The sequence below is a fragment of the Rhamphochromis sp. 'chilingali' genome, assembly GCF_963969265.1.
Source record: "Rhamphochromis sp. 'chilingali' genome assembly, chromosome: 8".
NCBI classification, from domain to species: Eukaryota; Metazoa; Chordata; class Actinopteri; order Cichliformes; family Cichlidae; genus Rhamphochromis; species Rhamphochromis sp. 'chilingali'.
The window spans coordinates 4,462,468-4,481,881 of NC_137935.1; the positions used below are offsets into that span (position 1 = coordinate 4,462,468).

At 42.3% G+C, this 19,414-nt stretch overlaps 1 protein-coding gene across 3 annotated transcripts in view; it reads right to left on the reverse strand.

The window, feature by feature from the left end:
* The window catches only part of pak1 (p21 protein (Cdc42/Rac)-activated kinase 1), an 81,904-nt gene that overhangs the window by 61,705 nt on the left and 785 nt on the right, over positions 1-19,414 (reverse strand). For 2 of the 3 annotated variants that reach the window (XM_080888931.1, XM_080888935.1), the window contains exon 2: positions 1,278-1,333. The exons of the other annotated variant lie outside the window; for it this stretch is intronic. The gene's annotated coding sequence lies outside the window, so the exon portion shown is untranslated. The remainder of the gene's footprint in view (positions 1-1,277; positions 1,334-19,414) is intronic. 3 annotated transcript variants of the gene reach the window in all.

The following is a 19,414-nucleotide window of genomic DNA, read 5'->3' on the forward strand; positions in this document are numbered from 1 at the left end:
AGCCACTGCTGCTGTGTCACGTGCAAACTCGCTCGATCTGGAGACGCGTATGGATCCCGAGAAGCTGCAGGGATTTAATAATTTCAAAAAGCTGGATCCAAGAAACGGCTTCTGCTCCTGTTAACACTTCTTCATGCCAGGGTTAGGCTCCATTCACCGCCACTGATAACCTCTTGCACACAGATCCGTGCTCTAAGCGCTGTATCCGTGTATCCCGAATTATCCAAAGAGTCGCATATATGCCTCCACCTGCTTGCTTAAATTTCACATTCTTACTCTTTACTGCATCTTCACAGTGAGCTGAAATGGTGAAACAAAAGCTATGACAGCAGGTAATTCATTCAGCATCCGACACAAGTGTGTGTGTGTGTGTGCACAGAGATTAGCTGCACACACTCCCTGAGTCTGGTTGTGTGTTCTCTGTTTGCTCCGTCAGTAGGAATTGTGTTTAGGGTGTGGACCGTGTGCGAGGCTGTGTTTCACAGACAATCTGGCAGCCTGGTTAATGGAAAAGCATACAAAACTTACAGATGCTTCTACTCTAGTGATTCATAATAAAGTGTAAGAGTCACACACGTTATCGGGAAAAACAGCAAACCAGGATACCACCTGGGGAAACAGGAATGTCGGCAGTAATTCTAATTGGTGCTGAAACATGGAAAAACCTGATGTTAAGACTGAAAAAAATCTGTTTCAATCTCTACCTTGAAAAAACAAAGCATTTACACGGCCAAATCACAACAGCAATCACCTCAAAGTTCTTTATGAGAGTCTACAACGGCACAGAGAAAACCACAACAATCAAACACCTCTGTGTGCAAACACTTGGTGACAGTGGGAAGTAAAAACTCCCTTTTAACAGGAAGAAACGTCTCTGAGAATATATCTGTGGCCCAAGGTGACAACAGTAAAATGAGCTGCTTGTGTCTAAAATATGAACGCTGTAGTGATTTAAAGAACAAAGATTGGACACAAGAGGAGAGAAAGCTGCTAAAACAGAGAGAGTGATGCTTTAGAAGCGAAAACTGCAGCCACATCACTGCTGGAGGAAAAGGACAAAACACATCTGAGCCAAGAACAGGATGATATGAGACCTACAGTCAAATATGCTTCCTCGAGTGCGTAAATCCATCCTGTTGTGAAGCATTAAAGGGGTGGAAATCCATCCAATCCCCGCTTAAAATCAACCAGGAATTACTAATATCTATGAGGAGAACTGATAATCACACTGGCATCAATAAAATCCTACCAGCAGAGTTCAAACCAGCCACGCTTACCTGTTAACGTGATGTGTGGCTCGCTCCTGTCACAGAAAGGCAGAGACTCCTGCAGCCTGCACACAAACAGAGAGAGCGCCGTTAACGCTGGCCATCACACGTCGTCCTTTTAAATGAGCCACAACTTATTAACTGTCATTTCACTCATCCCACCTGCTCAGAATGCAGAGTTAAATCTGTCAATGACCGCCACGCGGCTCATAATCCTCTTACTAACAACGCTGTCAGACTTTGACAGAGCTCATCATCAGGGTGCAAAAGGTGAGCAGGCCAGCAGCGGCAGTACTTCTGGCTTATTAGTGTTTTATGACGCTAAATTCAATCTCATCTCCACAGTCCTGAAGTCAACAGAGCGGAAAGAGAAGGAAATGACTGCGACAGCACTTTAATGCCACCAAGGAACATGAATGACGTGAAACGAGACGAAATTAGAGCAAAAGATTTTCAGCAGTTTGGTGGGAAATGATGAGCAATCTGTTGAAAAGCAGAAGAACCTTGAGTTTATGAAGAAGTGTAACGATGTAGTTCAATATTAACTGTGTTTTCAGCCCTTTCACTTTACACCAGAAAAGCCTTCAGACCTTAAATGTGGGAATATTTCAGACGAGTATGCGTCTAAGTGTTTGTGCTCATTTTCAGCTCCATATTTGTATTCTTGGGACTCCATCTGAGAAGATTTCTTGTATCTTATTCTGGGCCTTGGTTCAGCCCCTCAGTTCAGACTTTGCAGTACTGTGGCAGAGTTTACAGTGATGCCCTGACTGTTACTGGGATACATCAAAGACAGCAGACATCAGGTTATACTGGGCGCTGCTCATTAGATTCACTGCATTCTTCCTTTTATTCTGGCTTTATAGTGTCTAAGGTTGGAAATCAGCCTATATCTCATGAAACACTGAATCCAGTTGGCAGCACAGGTCAGCTGATCGCAGCCGGAAGATCAAAAAGGATAATGTGATTTATTTCTAGTAATTTTTCCCCCATGCTGCACCGCTACACCTGCCAAACTTTAACCCCCCCTCAGACATGTCATTGCCCCATGCCAGGGGTTAACGTGGGTCAGAACGGCCACTGGGCTTGCACTAAGTTGACATAAGCCATGCACAGGTGTGGACAGGTGCTTCTCTTTCCTTTTGCTCCATCTTTCAGCAGATGGAGTCCACATGGCATCACACAAACACACAGTGCAGGCTTTTAGAGAACAGGACACCATTTGTGTGCACGCAGGAAGGACAAACAAAAGGAGGTCAGCCCTGCAGCTGTTCACACATTCACACCTTACTGTGAGAAAACACACACACACACACACACACACACACACACACACACACACACACACACACACACACACACACACACACACACACACACACACACACACACACACAGTGTAATGGAATGGCAGCAGTCAGAAGGTCACACCCATGCAGCTCTAGATTACAGCTTATTAAGCTGTTTCTAATCTCTGATTAATGCAACATGCAGCCACCTGCATACGTGGCTGTGCCACCTGGACGGCGTAAGCTGTTGCTAATCATGCACGTACATCCCCTCACTAAGCTACAGGTACAGGTGAGCTGGAGTTTGCTCACACTAACATGCAGCTTATTGTCCGATGGTTTTATCTGGGCTCACTTATAGCAGCAGGTTCAAACCAGGTGACTGACCAGAGAGCTGGAGGGACATAAAACAGAGGACATGCAGTGGCCTGGTGTGAATTTGAGCAGCAGTAATATAAAAGCAGGAAAGAGCTGACTGAAAGCCACTCATCAGGTTTGTTTATATAGACCATTTTCATTTTCTCTAATCACACTATAGCACGTCGGTGTCCAGTGTATCCCAGTACATCCTCTGATTGGTGTATTCAGGGAGGATTCATCCACAGACTCAGCACCCTAGATTGTGTATTTGTAACCTGGATCACAGGTTGATGTGTTCCAAATGAACATATTAGACCAAAAAATTGGATGGCAGCAAATCATTGGCTGCCCAGTGATTGCACTGAATATTTTCTACTTTCAGAGACTGACCACAAGTAGTTGCAGTGACCAGCGACCTCCAGTATCAAGCGCAAGGTGACTGCACAGGTGACTCGGCATGAGGCGAGCTGTCTCCAAACACTCACAGCCTGACTCAGACTGGCTGTAATCACAGGTTTACAAACTGCCATGTCATTTATAAATGCACAATCCCAACACGTTACAACCCGAATCAGCTGATGAGCCCAACTCGTCTGTGACACGTCTCTTTGAAATAGGAGGCTTGACTCAAACGGTTGTTGTTCTCGTTATGTTCCTAGGTAAGAGCAAAGCTCTCATCTCTCATGTCCCTATATAATTTTTCAAAACTGTCGTCCTGCGGGCACTATGTCACTATTTGTGGAGGAATTTCTGTTCAATACCTCTGAGTCTAGCCCGATAAATTAACTTTTGCTGTTCATTCACGGCTGAAGCAACAACAACACGAAGCTCAGCCTGAAAATCCACCGAGTTGCTCTCTAAACTTCTGCCCGTCTGTCCGCGTCCGTCAGATGAAACAAACACATACGAGTCAGATGACTCGTGCATGAAATGTGTTTGGCAGAAAAATGTGAGAGTAGTTCTGTTTCGTGGCCGCACGCCTAATTATTCCCGCTGAGCATGATGACATGTGCTGACAGACAGCTAATGGAGATGCTCACAGGAAAATATGTCAGAACTTCAGGCTAGCTTCACCAGGGTTAATTTTTTCTTTATCTTTAGTTTAGTTTAGTTTTAGTCTTTTAATTATTATTATACGGGGATTAGTTGTCAGAAGACGACGATAGACATTACAATACAAAAACACTTTGTGAAGGCAGTCATGCAGGAATAATTCACTTTTTTAGTCCAGCTTTTTTCCTTCTACAGTTTACTAAAATATGTTACTTTAGCTGACTGTAATAAAAGCCATAAAAAACAGCATTCATTCACCCAAAGAAACTTTAAACTGCTCTAGGTTAATATTCATGTCTAACCTCAGAATTTACCACCTAATGGGCAGTTTTTCCCACATCTTTATTATAAAAGAAACACAAAGGTAATGCATGCTTCTGAATAGGGCTGCCACGATTACGTCGACGACTAATTTAATAGTTGACGTGTCGTTTGAAGCTTTGTAAGATCCTGAAAGACGCAGGAATAAGTAGTAGGATTTGAGAATGTAATAACGGACTGAAACAGAAGAGGGCAGCGCTGCATGCACAAGGATGCCAGCTGCCGTTAAACCCCGAAGAAGAAGAAGCTGTGTCCGGTATCGTAGCTGTGTCCAAATTCGAGGACTCCAACAAACGCGGCCAACAATGTGTCCACCTTTTCCCCAGATTTGAAGGACGGGTCGGGTGTATCCTTCGTGGCCCAACCTATCCCAGAATTTATAGCGCAGCCCAGCCCATTCCACTTTCCAACAATGGCGGAAGCTACTTAGTTTTAATATTACTCTTTCTGGGTCACAAAATAAACTTTTAAGATATTTTCAGTCAAGAGCATAGCTGTGTAAACTTGAAATATGTGCTTGATTTATCAAGACATCACATATTTGTAAAAGTGCTCCAACGTTTTCAGAGATGAGCTGACCGGGAGTTCAAGGCTCACTAGAGCCGGCAAGAACATCGGACTCCCGGCACATCATTTTCAGATCCCCGCAGCCTTTCGCTACTCAGGTTAAACGTGATATATAAGCCACTTAGATAACTTAAAAATGTTAATTTGGCTTTTTTCAGTATTTTATTTGTTCCTGAGTAAATCGGTTTGGCTAAGATTGTCTTTATGTTTTAGTTAGCACATACCGTAAACACTTCAAGCTGTAAGCTAATGATAGTTATATAAGAGCAGATGCTGCTGGTGCAATAAGCTGTACGTTTTACGTCCAGTGGATGCATGATCTGATTAGTCGACTAATCGCAAAAATAATCGGTGACTAGTCGACTATCAAAATAGTCATTTGTGGCAGCCCTATTTCTGAATGTGGTACTCAAATACGAACAGCTTTGTGAAAGCAAGACAGCGACGTGATCATTACTGGTAAAAAACAGATCTTTATAAACTAAAACAGAAGTGCTGCTCATTAAAAAACATACAATGTTCAGCTTCAGATATTAAGGCATTTAACTGTCACTGTAATTGCTGCTTTAACAGCATATACTTTAAACTTTTCATTTAGCATCTGGTGAAGAGCCTGTGCTTAGTCTTATCAGGATTTAATAAACACTTAAGTCTAACCTGTACCTGTAGATTCTGAGTTAGTGCACTTCTAAGTATAAAACTGTGACTTCAGCATAGCAATGCACAGGTCTCAGTGGTCCCAGGTCATGTGCTCGGTGAATAGCACAGGGCTAAGTACTGACCCCTGTGGAATACCTTTCGTTTATAAAATTGTCAGAGAGTAACTGAAATAAGCGCAGACTTCTGTTAGGAAGGTAAAGTGAATGCTTTGCCTTCATAACACATGTGCTTTTTCCACTCCCAATGGCAAATTAGTCACCAAGAAAAATCCTAGAAATTGGAAAAGTGAAAATCTAATGACAGCACTGAAATTTACAGCTCTAACCAGGAAATTTAAGAGCCCACTTGTGATAAGCTGGGAGTGACAGACCCGTCTCACTATTTCCTAAATCTTGTGCCTCACCAAAGGAAGCCTTCTGTGTATGTGGGAAAGAAAACAGGCTGGAGGGAAAGAGATAGGGTGCATGTGGAGGGCAAGCTGACACACTTGACTGGCCATATTTAAAATTTGTAGAGTGTGTTGGCGAGAGAAGAGGGTGTTGTTCCTGCGTTTCTGTTGAAACAGAGGTGAGAACTCAGTTTGAAACGTCCCCCTGGGGAAGGGACAAGATGGGTGAGAGGGAGAGAAAATGAGTGAGCTGGCTCTTGGCCTGAGAGCGATAAGAAGAAATAAACCAGGACAGAGAGTAAATAAGACTCAGTAACAGGCACAGATAAAGCATAAAAACAGCCTCCCTGACCGCAGGCAGCACGGGGAGCTTTCTTAATTTCATACTTACAGCTATTAAGTGATATTCTCCCAAGAATATTGGATAATATTCTGGAAAAAAATGTCTCCTGTACCCAAAGTGCCAATTGGTGCCATGAGCGTATGAGCCAATCATGCTGAGGCATGTGTGCGGTGGAGGTTTTTATAATTTCAGTTGCTCGTTGGTAGAAAAACCCACTTGTTATAAAGATGTAGCTAATGTACTGAGCGTGAAAGTGAAGCTGTGGGACTGCTGGCTGAGCTGTGGGTATGATGGAGAGACTAAGAACATGAGTGCAAGCTGTAGAGCGTCCTCTGAACGGTGGCTTGTCTCAGACACTCAGGTGGGGAGCTATAGGAGACCCCGGAGCAGAGTCAGGACACACTGGAGAGATTTTGTCTCTTAGGTGGATCGGGAACCCCTCATATCTCCCAGGAGACATCCCCAATGAGATCCCTGAACCAACTGAGCTGCCTCGTCTGAACGTGGAGGAGCAGCAGCTCAAATAACTGAGCTCCTCACCGTATCTCTGAGCCCAGACACTCTTAACAAGAAGCTCACATCCACCACTTTTTTCCGGTCACTACCCACAGCTCGTGGATCTATGTGAGGGTAGAGCCACAGAGGTTTAAAAGTTCACGTATCCTTACATGATATTCTCTGTAGAAATTAAAGATGAAACTTCTCCTGCTCTCATTTGAAATAAGCTCTTATTGTGCTTTAAATGTGAAAACAAGGAGAACATCCCTCAGGCAAAAATAGCAGAGAAGATATAACTACAGGATGAGAGCAAGAAAGAAACTTCCTCTATTTGACAGGAGGAGAGATGGAGGGGTATTTATAGCTAATAACATTATAGTTGCTTCACTGGTTACTTCAGATAGACTGAAGGAGAGGAGAGAATGAGGGAAAAAGAGGGTGAAGAGGACGAAAGGAATACACGAGGACATGGTGTACAGAGAAAAGCGTGAAGAAAGAGAAAAAATGAAGATGCAGAGGAGATAAATAAAAGCTGAAGAAGATATGAAGAGTATGGGAGAAGGAAAGAGCTGGTGGGAGAGGACTTTGTGTATTTGGAACAGTTTTGGCTGGGTGGTATCTGCAGGAATGATATCATGATGACGGCATTTTGAAATATCAGGACGATTTCATGATTGGAACTCCCCCTGCTTCCAACTCAGGAACAGTTTGCTGTTAAAGTCTCTGCAGAGGCTGACCGACGTCTGCAAACATCCACCGTGCTGCAACGGGCGAACATTTCCAGTACCGATTGCAGATTATTCCGTCTAAAAAATGTCATAAAACACTTCTCCGAGCTCAGTGTTTTATCTTCCGGCTGCCTACTGCGTCAAACTAAACGATAAAACGTGGAGAGCGAGTTTAATAATATTTGTTCAATTTTATCGCACGTTAAGGACGCGGTAAACCCAAAAAGTTGGCAGAACCTGTGATAAAACATCAAGGAAACTGACTGTCAGTCATTTTAAGCTTTTAATAATTTTAAGTAAAGAAAATACTGGAAACATACAAAGAAAAGCTGTTGGTGTAGCAGGTTCGAAAAACCTCCAACCTGCTGTAGCGTTACTCTCCTCCATGCTACGTTAGCCTCCCGCTAACAGAGAACATCATAAAACAGATCAGCACATGGATCAGGAGACATGATGTCACATCTGTGTCTTTGGTCTTGGTGTCTTTAGATTAATTTATTAATATTAGTTTTAAGAGATGAGGTCAAATCATTTTCTTTGACTAAATTATTTTTATTATTAAAAATTCTTGGACATGCTTTGACTGTGGACTCATGGACCCCTGTAGGTGTAACACCTTTATTCAGTTGTAAGTGTGAACTGAGCCTGAAGTTTATACAGGGAGTGCAGAATTATTAGGCAAGTTGTATTTTTGAGGAATAATTTTATTATTGAACAACAACCATGTTCTCAATGAACCCAAAAAACTCATTAATATCAAAGCTGAATGTTTTTGGAAGTAGTTTTTAGTTTGTTTTTAGTTTTAGCTATTTTAGGGGGATATCTGTGTGTGCAGGTGACTATTACTGTGCATAATTATTAGGCAACTTAACAAAAAACAAATATATACCCATTTCAATTATTTATTTTTACCAGTGAAACCAATATAACATCTCCACATTCACAAATATACATTTCTGACATTCAAAAACAAAACAAAAACAAATCAGCGACCAATATAGCCACCTTTCTTTGCAAGGACACTCAAAAGCCTGCCATCCATGGATTCTGTCAGTGTTTTGATCTGTTCACCATCAACATTGCGTGCAGCAGCAACCACAGCCTCCCAGACACTGTTCAGAGAGGTGTACTGTTTTCCCTCCTTGTAAATCTCACATTTGATGATGGACCACAGGTTCTCAATGGGGTTCAGATCAGGTGAACAAGGAGGCCATGTCATTAGTTTTTCTTCTTTTATACCCTTTCTTGCCAGCCACGCTGTGGAGTACTTGGACGCGTGTGATGGAGCATTGTCCTGCATGAAAATCATGTTTTTTCTTGAAGGATGCAGACTTCTTCCTGTACCACTGCTTGAAGAAGGTGTCTTCCAGAAACTGGCAGTAGGACTGGGAGTTGAGCTTGACTCCATCCTCAACCCGAAAAGGCCCCACAAGCTCATCTTTGATGATACCAGCCCAAACCAGTACTCCACCTCCACCTTGCTGGCGTCTGAGTCGGACTGGAGCTCTCTGCCCTTTACCAATCCAGCCACGGGCCCATCCATCTGGCCCATCAAGACTCACTCTCATTTCATCAGTCCATAAAACCTTAGAAAAACCAGTCTTGAGATATTTCTTGGCCCAGTCTTGACGTTTCAGCTTGTGTGTCTTGTTCAGTGGTGGTCGTCTTTCAGCCTTTCTTACCTTGGCCATGTCTCTGAGTATTGCACACCTTGTGCTTTTGGGCACTCCAGTGATGTTGCAGCTCTGAAATATGGCCAAACTGGTGGCAAGTGGCATCTTGGCAGCTGCACGCTTGACTTTTCTCAGTTCATGGGCAGTTATTTTGTGCCTTGGTTTTTCCACACGCTTCTTGCGACCCTGTTGACTATTTTGAATGAAACGCTTGATTGTTCGATGATCACGCTTCAGAAGCTTTGCAGTTTTGAGACTGCTGCATCCCTCTGCAAGATATCTCACTATTTTTGACTTTTCTGAGCCTGTCAAGTCCTTCTTTTGACCCATTTTGCCAAAGGAAAGGACGTTGCCTAATAATTATGCACACCTGATATAGGGTGTTGATGTCATTAGACCACACCCCTTCTCATTACAGAGATGCACATCACCTAATATGCTTAATTGGTAGTAGGCTTTCGAGCCTATACAGCTTGGAGTAAGACAACATGCATGAAGAGGATGATGTGGACAAAATACTCATTTGCCTAATAATTCTGCACTCCCTGTATGAGCTTGTGCAGACGTGCTGCACAGCCCTCTCAGCCGAGGTCACCTCTCAGGCACGTCACAAACAACCATCGCATTCATCTCCTAGCAATCCAACAAAACACATGTGATCACATGACGATGTAATCCACAGTCACACCGTGGTCTCTCCTGGGGGGTGTAAGGCTACAGGGTGTGAATGCAATACCTCAACAGGGAACTATTCACACACACACACACACACACACACACACACACACACACACGGAGTCTCTGCATTGCTCTTCTATCTGTTTATGGTTCTTTTGTCTCTCTCACTCAGTGTGTTGCTGCAAGGTGTGGTTGGTCACAATGAGTGGGTGGTTCCTCTACCATATGGTCCCTGGACACACACATGATTACACGCACGCACACACACACAAACATAGAACATGAGCTCTAAAGAAGTGGTGATTCGGCCTTGACTGTATCTTCACTTGCAGAAGTCCTTCGTGGTATTTTCGTGTTCACGTCTGTTTGTTGTCTGTTTCAGACACGAAACTGTGAATGATGTGTATTAAATTATTATAATGATTTTATCTGTTAATCTTTAGTACCACAAAAAAGCCTTTATTTAAAAGACCAGCTAAAATAAAATAACTGTTTTACATGGTCATTCCACTCACAGATGCACATTTATTGGACTTTTCACAGTTTTTTTTTTTTACATTCTATTATGTCTTTTTACAGTGTTTATTATTTTATGTATAAACCATTTTAAATTTGACTTTATTTCTTTGATGTTTTGTCTTTTTGATGTATTTCAAATGACTTATTATTACATATTATTTAATTTTTGCTTTGATCTTGTTGTGCCCTGTTATCATCTTGCTGTGAAGCTCTCTTGTGAGAAAAGTATCAAGCACAGTCTGACTGACGGGTAAACGGTCTACGATTTGGATCCAGAAGCCTGAGGGACTGATAAGGACAGGAGGGATATTTGGGGTTTTAAGCTGTGGTTCAGATAAAGAAGCACTTGTGATGTGAAACACTACTTCTGAACACAAGTGCCAAAGAGCTTATGGTCTTCAAGGACACATAAAGAAGTGGTCATGTGACAGCACGTGCTAACATGCTGTATTATGTTAGAGCAGCAGGTTGCTCCTGAGCTGTCTTCAAAAACAGGCTCAGCGTAAAACAGCAGGTCTCCGTCTTAGCGCAGGAAACTCAGTGCTGACAGCAAATAAATGAAATCACTGATGTTGCTCCTGAATGGCTCCACCTGCGACAGCTTCTGCCTCTCCTGGGGTGAGGGCTCTGATCAGGCCGTGTGGCGACTCCAGGTTTAATGAAACTGATCTGAAGCAGTGGAATATTTCAACATTATAATTACATCCACAATATTAAAGCCATCTTTTGATCCTGAACCATACTATTAACGGCTTAGAGGTGCACCATCACCCTTCCTTTCATCTGCCTCCACAAGTGGATAAAATACTTAAGAAAAAAAAGAATCGAGCGAGGCTCACAGCTTTCATCTGGATCCAGCCAGTCAGCCTGTTACGTGGAGAGAAAAGGAGCGTGCATGTAGTTTTGTGCTGTCGGGGTTCGTCTAGACGGCGTGCTCAGCAGCTCCAGCAGCCTTCCAGGCAGACAGGCTATCCATTATTCAGCTGCTGGCAGGCTTCTGGTGCTCCACAGCCAGTATTACTATTTATGCTGGTACAGTTTGTGAGTTAGTGTCTCAGAAAAATACTGTATGCAAGTTAACAAGTAATTAACTTCAGTTCTGACTGTAGAAAATCTGCCTGAATTCATATCTGCAGCTAATTGTGTTCCATCAATAGCTCAGAAGTCATTTAAATCGTGCTCTATCTCCTCCCGGGCTTTTTGATTCATCACACCAGCCAGGTAATGCTAGCAACACTGCTGAGTCTGCACAAATCTGACAGTTAAAGATGGAGATTAACACTTATTCACAGTTTCACAATCACACAACCAGAAACCGGGTCAAAGGTAGCCTGTTTTTGTCCACCCAGCAGCCGGGGCTGGGTGATGCATCCATGTTTTAAAACACCCCACAGAAAATTAAAGTTGTAGGTCTTCTTTGTGAATGAGTTTATTTCCAGTTTATCTCACAATAACATGTTAGTCTGGATCCAAAACAACAAATTACAACACAAACTAACCAACCAGACGGCTGGAAAATAAGTAAAATTACAGTTATTGTCAATAGAGTCTGAACTTGAACTTCCTACCTTCACCTTAGTGGGTTTGGGTTAACCAAAATTGCCCACAGGTGTGAATGTGACAGCGGATGGTTGTCTGTCTATGTGGCCATGTCCACACTAATATGTTTTCATTTGAAAACGCATCGTTTTCTCTGCGTTTTGGCCTCTCGTCCACACTGAGACGGCGTTTTGGGTCAAGGAAAACGCAGCGTTTTGAAAACACTTACATTTTAAAACGCAGTTTTCGTGTCGCAATGTGGACAGCGAACGCGGAGACTTTTTGAAAACGATGACACATTTTAGTCATGTGATGCAGTCATGTGACCAATTAAGCCAGGATAGCGGAGGGCATTACACAGCAGTTGTTTTGTTTGCTCTCAGTTTTGACAGCCCTATTAAAGATTCATATCAGTCTGTACATGCTCCAGATAGCTTTTCTTCAAATTCTTTAATTCTCACTCAACTTTGTACTTCTGTGTTACTCGCAGCAACAACTCCACCTCACTGTTAGCCCATTTAAAAAACTTTTCCTCGACATTTTGCCGCGACGTTTCAAAGAGCCGGAAAGTAAATAAGCAGCAGACAGAAATGAGGCAGGCTGAATCTCCTTGCGTTTCATGCATGCGCAGGACTGGAACGTAAGCGTTTTCGGCCGTTTCAATGTGGACACACAACTCTGTGAAAACAACTGAAAACACTAGTGTGGACGTGGAGCGTTTTCAGACGAAAACACAGTTTTCAAATCTATCCGGGCTAATGTGGACGGAGCCTGTGTGTTAGCCCTGTGACAGACTGCTGACCTGTCCAGGGTGTACCCTGCCTCTCGCTCTAAGACAGCTGGGATAGCTGGAGCATGAATTGGATAAGCGGAAGAGAGTGAATGGATGGACCTATGGTTACGAGCTATGGCTAGCAACTAAAAACGTGGCTGGGCTCTCCATTAGAGAGAGTGAAGAGCTCAGTCTTTGCCTCCTCGATACTTATTAGGTCAGGCGTTTTTGGCATGTCTAACTGGGAGGAGGCCCCAGGGCTAGATTCAGGGCAGCCTGGAGATATTACATTCAGGGCTGGACTGGGACAAAAAATCGACCGGCCCACCAGGTATTATAAGAAAAGCCATAAAGCCTTTGAATGAAAACAAATGCTGTTGTGACAGTGATGTATGCTGTCCTGTTGGTATATGTATAATTTCTATACATTTTACATCAGATGAAAAGTTGGGTCGTAAGACTCAGATAATTATTTTTTAAAAGCTAGACATTTTAAATGAGAATAAGAAAGAAAAGTATTTCTTTGTGCCCCCCTCTCCCTGTTAATGCCCCACCTGGCCCCCTGGCAAAACTTTGCTAGATCCGCCCCTGCACAGTTACCAGCTGTCAGCTACGCAGAAAAGGATCCTGGTGTTATTTGTCTCTCAGAAACAGTTCATAACTTCAACTCATTCATGTCACCTAAAAGGTAAACCTGTTTCTCCATCACCTGTTCAGCTCTGATGATCCAGTAAGGACATCTCCTGGTTTCATCTTCATGTTTCCCTCTCAGCAGATAACCAAACCGACATCATGACCAGCAGCTTTTACAGCTGTGGCTCCAGCAAACATCAGCTGATACTAGAAATTAATATTAAATAAATTCTAACAACAGCTGATCAAGCTTAAACGTGCTGCTGTTGTTTAGCGCGACATCCACTGGTTTCCTCTTTCTGGCACAAAGTGGGAGATAAACAAATAAGAGAGAAAAGCCGATCAGCTGATCACTGATCAGTTTCATGATTGAAGTAGCAACAGGAGAGGGAGGGAGGGAGGGAGGGAGAGAGAATGAGAGAAGAAGAGGCAGCTGTGCAGCAAAGACACAGAATACCTCCAGCTTTGTGTCTTTTTCCATCCTAGCTGAAGTACGGGACAAACTGTGTTCCTTCTCAGCTCAACACGAAACGCGTAATATTTTCTCTGAATACGGGACAATTCTGTTTTTTACTGTCATCGGGCATACCAGTATGCCCGATGACATCTGAACTTGGGAACGCCCCAGAAGAGCCAGATGAGGAACCGTGGGAGAGGGAGGTGTGCTGAGACTGCAGCCACAGCAACACAGATGCGGATAAACACCAGAAGTTGGATGGAAGTCACCTTACTCTATTTTTCAAGTTTACCCTCTTATATTGGCTTATCTGCAACTCAACGAGGAGTACAGCTGTTCATATCTGCCTCATTTAATACTTTATACTGGATTTTTAAAGTACTTTCCAAGTAACACTTCTGCAACGGCAAGAACAGAAACTAATGGGCTGATAATGTTCGGCTTCTGGCCTCGATTTAGTTGCGCTATTATCATTATGTGTTTTATTCGGTTTAAACTTTAATTCTTGTGAATGTGTGATGTGCTTTCAAGTGTTTTGTGTCTAAAAATACAGTAAAGGTTTAATAGTTAAGACGAAGACTCCTGTAGTGATTAACGACACCCGGTCAGTGCGCTCGTTCAGGGTTGCTGTGACTGTGCGGTGTACGGGTCACAAACAAGTGTTCTTGTGGGAAAACCAGTGACATAATGAGTTTATTTATGTATGGGAATTTTGCTTAAACAATAACTAAACTCATTGTTTCATCTGCAGTTTAAAGTAATACTGAGTATTTTTTATCTCTTCTTTGATACAAAGCAGTCAGAATATATTACTGGGTCAAAAAACTGATGTTTTCCTGACTTATTTGATCATGATATCGAACTGAAAATGAATAAATGACTTCATTTGAGAATCATGTGCTTTACACCTTTCTGTGTGGTTTGTTTCTGGTAGAATAAGAGACTTGCATTGTAGGTCATCAGGTCTAATTCACTCAGAGTCAAACAAACCATCTCTGGGGTTAAAAATAACTTCAATGACAGGTGAGACAGAGCCAAAAGACACACACACACACACACACACACACACACACACACACACACACACACACACACACACACACACACACACACACACACACGCAGTCCTCAGTCTCCTGAAGAGGCCGAGCCCAAAGCCACAGGAGCCAAATGGGTCATTAAGTCCTCCCAGCTTTCCTCGCTCCCGTCAGGCTGTCGAGGTGTCAAAGCCACAACCGGGTGGCCTCCTGCTTCACATGGGGCCATTAAAACATTTCAGACACACCCCTAATTTCCATGGCAACCACTGCCTCGCCATCACCCCTTCAACAACAATGTCGTGTTCATCACAGCTTTCTTCCACTGGTAGAAGAGCACTTTCACACCACTACACTCGATCTACGCTGACTCGTATTTGGCTCTCCGGCTCAGTTATCGGCCTCACCTTTTCTTCACACAAGGAAACCAGAGAGAGCAAAGTGACAACCCCGCTAACATCAACTAACACCAAGCTCAGCTACGTGACATTTGTGTCGATGGTCACAGAGACAAATTAGGACATCACAAAGTCGTAAAATGTCTCACCTTTTTATGACTAAGAGGCACAACACCTGGCTCCCTAATCAACCGTTTTTTCCGTCAAGAAGGAGGCGTTTGCTATGAAATGAGACAGCATGACATTCGTTTACGATCACTTCAATGATACATCAGTCCAGGAGCTCAGAGAATCACAAATGATACAGAGGGTGCTAATGCAACCAGTGTACTAAATCTGGTAATTACATTACAGTTGCATTTATGTCATGCTGGGTGGGAACATCAAACAAGCACACTTCTTTCATCCTGCACTACAATCAGCTGATTTCAGTTTGTGTGTGGGAGGAGTTAAATGGTGGAGCGAAGTAGAACTTGTCAGCGTCTCCATCCCAGCAGCCAGCCTGTTACCTGATCTTCGACAGGTAACAGACTGATGGGCAGTCAGGCTTGCAGCCTCCATGTTTCTACAGTAGAATCACCATGACGACCACTTTAAAGAGCCTTTGGGCTGGTTTTGATGCTTTGTGTAGACATTGAAATAAATACCGGATGTGTACTCTCGCTAGGACATTAGCACAGGGATTATTGGTGTGTGGGACTGTAGCTTATGGTTTATGTCATTAACTGGTAATTATGTAACAATGTGTTTCAGGTCATTTTACAAAGTAACAAGAAAACAAATGTAACAAACTGGTTTTGTTCTGGGCAATTAAGCAACGTACTGCATTACTTTTAGGAAAAATAATTACTTTTCATGGATACTTTGACTAAAAAAGTAATCCCCCCCCCCCTCCCCAAAAAAAAGTAACTGGTTGCAACTGCTGGGAAAACTGGGACTTGGGCAAAGGGACCGTGGTGACGTCACTGTTTTTGTGCCACGCATCCATAACGGCACATATCATGTTTTGTGCATGCTAAATACGATACCTACAGTTTTTAAAAATCCAAAAACACTGAGGTGAAACTTTAGCTTTAGCACTGAAGGGCAGAAAGTTGTTTGTCCATCCTTTTAATTCAAAGTTGCCTCAAATGTCAAATAAAAGTTACAGCACCCTCGTCCGCCTCTAATCAATAATATGCAGCAACCAAGAGCCACAAATCCTCTCTTCCAAAATCATAAATGGCGAGAGAACCCCCCCAGAAACAGGAGCAGTGCTCTGATTTCTGCTGAGCCACCTAGAAACAGGAGCTTCAAGCAGAACACAGTGAACATGCTGAAATCTAGAAGGATGTTTCGCTTCATTAAAGGCAGAGCAGCTGATGTATAAGCACAGTTAGGTAGCACTATCAACTTGTGAAAACTTGCCTATAATCTTCCCCAAATATTCTTGATTCCCCAAACGAGAGCAGAAAAAGACATTTCAGAGAGAAGAGAGCAGCATGTGTCACTCTGTTCCTTGATGTGCATTTCAGAAATGACAAAGTAGAATTTCCTGTATTCATTCATTTCTTTGTCATCATTTTTCCAGTAGAGACAGACTGATAATATGTGAACTGGGAGGAAACTGGTGCAGAGGCACTCATAAAAACAGTGTTGTTATTTTTTTCAAGGTTCAGTAGGAAAGAAATTTGAACTACTGGGATGAATAACTAGAAACATACAAGCTCATTTTCATCAAAACGCGACATCCTCATAGTTATTTCTTATAAGCCTTCATGTTTTTTCTTCTCATAAATGTAAGTCTTTTCTAGGGCTGAACGATATATCGCATTTGCGATAATATCGCGACATGATCAAGTGCAATTTTCTAACCGCAAAGGCTGCGATTATACTCTGGACATGTCCAAATTCATGGGCTGCATCCTCCTGAGGCCACATTTGTAGACCGATTACGTCACAGCGACGTGCCGAAGGCTGTCCAAATTACTACCATATCCCAGAATTCATAGCGCGGCCCAGCCAAACTCCAGTTTCCAGCAATGGCGGCTGCTACTAAGTTTTAAAATTACTCATACTAATCTTTCAGGGTCACAAAATAAACTTTTAACATATTTTCAGGCGAGAAAGTAGTTGTGTAAACATCAAATATCTGCTCGGTTTATCAAGATATCCCATATTTGCAAAAGTGCTTCGACGTTTTCAGAGGCGTCTGCTACCCACCAGCTCGACAGCTAGCCGGGAGCTCGAGGGTTACTGATGCGGCCGAGAACGGCACAACTCCCGGCACATCATTTTCAGATCACCGCGGAGTTTCGCTGCTCGGGTTAAACGTAATATATAAGTCACTTAGACAACCTAAAAATGTTATTGTTGGGCTTTTTTCAGTGTTTTGTTTGTTCGTGAGTAAATCGGTTTGGCTGAGATTAAAGTTATTAGATTAGATAAAATAAAACTTTATTAATCCCCCGGGTGGGTTCCTCCTTGGTTTTCACACAGCTGACTAAACGTCAAACAGAAAACTTATTAAACAGAAGTATGAGACAGTCGAGAATTTACGCCAGTGTCTGGTTATATTTTAGATAGCAAGAAGCAGACGGCCGAGTTTATTAAACTCCACCGAGACAGCGGTGACGCTAATCAGAACTAGACTGTCCAATTTCACGCCTTTAAACTTTAAAGGCGTGTTTGTGTGTGTGTTTATACAATTGCTATTATGTTTGCACTTTATGTGTAATGTTACTGACTGCAGAGATCAGTAAGATGTGTGTATTTTTTATTTATTAGTTTTATTTATTTAATATTATTTTTTAATTGAATGACTGTCTAGTAGTTCACAGATGTCGAAAAACTGAGTGTGGTAAAGCCACTGATTTTTTTTATGTATATTTCTGCAATCTGCACATTGTACTGACTTTCATTTTAATGTTTACACCAGGGTTCCTTGTCAGCACTTTATGCTCAGATGTTTGTAAGCTAAAAATAAACTATTGTGTATGTTCAAATATACTGTTGTGATTGAAGAAGTTAAATAAAAATGTCAGTCATCAATTCATGCATCACCTCATGTCATCATAACAGAGGTCTGTCTTCCAGGAAAGAACAGTTTAAAATTAATGTAATATAGTATTGGCCATACTATATGATGTATTGCTTGTCTTTGTTTAATAATACAGAAGACAAAGACCTTAAAAAATAATCGCATATCGCATCGCAATCGCAATATTGGGGCAAAAAATCGCAATTAGATTATTTTCCATAATCGTTCAGCCCTAGTCTTTTCTGCGCATGAAAGTTCAGTAAGCCGGTGATTCTGAATTTCCATGGATGTGAATGCGAGCGTGAGTGATCGTCTGTGTCTCTGTGTTAGACCTGTCGTGGGCGTACCTTGCCTTTAGCCCTATGACAGCTGGGACAGGCTCCAGCACCCTAACGACCATGTTAATAAAATCCATGGATGGAAATTTGATAGTTTTTTCTCATGAATTTACAACTTTAATCTAGAGATTTTTTTTCCTCAGAATTTAATAGCCTCACTGAGCCACTTAATGTTTTATTTTATTTTTTAAAAAGAATTTTTAAACCGTCAGTGACCCAAATACACCATCATGCCCTAGCTACAACCTTTTTCCCTTTCGGCTGCTCCCTTAAGCGGAATTTACGGTTCAGCAGGGAGACCACATTTGCAATCCACTGAACCATAGGTTCTCTGCAGGTAAACAGGGATGGCCCATCTACCTGCATAGAGCTCAGTGGTCAGAGGGAGGCAGTGAACAAAAATATGTAATAAAGCTGGTCTGGTACCCACTCTTGCTTGTGCTATTGTTGTTTTATGTGTAATTTGTTCATGCAGAAGTAAAGCTATGGAAAAAAATCTAAGGTTTGACAAGAGTGATGTGATCATACTGTGCCTGCACAGCGAAGGAAAAAACACAAAAATGTAACCGTTAAAAATCCATAGAACATATCAATACAGTGATCAATAGAGATTCAATCATCTGAAGTCCAAAGTTTAAATGACTTTTGTAGATTAAAGTATGCCTGAGATCAAGCCCCCCCCCCCCCCAAAAAAGCATCATGCTGAACATTTTCATAACATTTGTTCTATGAAAATTTGGCAGCACAAATTATAACAGAAGAAGAAGAAACAAAACTAACAACATATACCGTGCTTAATGTTTTCCACTGGTTCACTCAGTTACTATCATCTCCAGCTACAACATTAAAGGGATGTACACGTTAATAAGTCAATAA